Source organism: Leishmania martiniquensis, chromosome 22 (genome assembly GCF_017916325.1).
Source record: "Leishmania martiniquensis isolate LSCM1 chromosome 22, whole genome shotgun sequence".
Taxonomy (NCBI): Eukaryota; Euglenozoa; class Kinetoplastea; order Trypanosomatida; family Trypanosomatidae; genus Leishmania; species Leishmania martiniquensis.
Window position 1 is genome coordinate 303254 of NC_090157.1, and position 958 is coordinate 304211.

Below are 958 nucleotides of genomic sequence, written 5' to 3' on the forward strand. Positions count from 1 at the left end.
GAGGAAGCGCTGCAGCAACGACGCTCGGAACGGCGCACACGCTGCCGCGGCAGACGGCCGCTTTGTAGCGTCGTCGCGTACGGCTTGCGGCCGCCACCAGCGTCGCGCTGCCGCCGCTCCCACTCGCTAAGGGCGCCACCCAGGCGACTCGGTCGCCCACATCGGGTGTCGCGCGTCTGCGTCGTGAACGCCGGTGCTGCCGGCGACCGCGGAGTCCGTCCTCCGGGGCAGTGCCGCCACGGCGCACACACCGTGGTGCCGCTGCCAGCCGCAGCGAAATGCGGCACGCTACTCGGTCAGCACATCGGCCATGAGGACGCACAACAGGGGGGCCGGGCAGTCGCTCTCGCCACACTCGCAGGACGCAGTGGCGCCGTCACCCGACAATGAGCACCAAGAGAAGAGGCTGCTTGGGTTAGGCAACACAAAGGCACAGTCGACGGTGCGGTCAGAGCCCGCGGCGCCTCTGTCTGCTCACCACTCTGAAAATAGCCGTGGCTGCTTCCAGGCGCGGATCGCGACGCTGAGTGACCGTTAGTCCTCCGCCGTCTCAGCGGCCTAGCTGTCACCGGACGTGTTATTGTGAGCAGGGGACAGAGATGCCATGGAGGTGACTCTTTCTGAACCAGATGCGGAAGTGAGAGACGCCCATGAGGTGGTGCTACCAGAATAAGATGCGGAAGTGAGAGACGCCCATGGAACGCTGCTCCCCGCATGAGATGCGGACGTGAGAGACGCCCATGAGGTGCTCGTCATATCTTCCTTATCCACAGCCGCCCGCGCTGCCGCCAGCGACGCTGGTGGCGTACTGACTCGGAGGCGAGCAACGGACGCGGCAGGGCCCACCGACATCGGGCCCACGCCAGCAGCCGCAGCCGGGCCCACCGACATCGGGCCCACGCCAACGGACGCGGCAGGGCCCACGGACAGCGGACCGACGCCAACGGCGGCCGCTTGT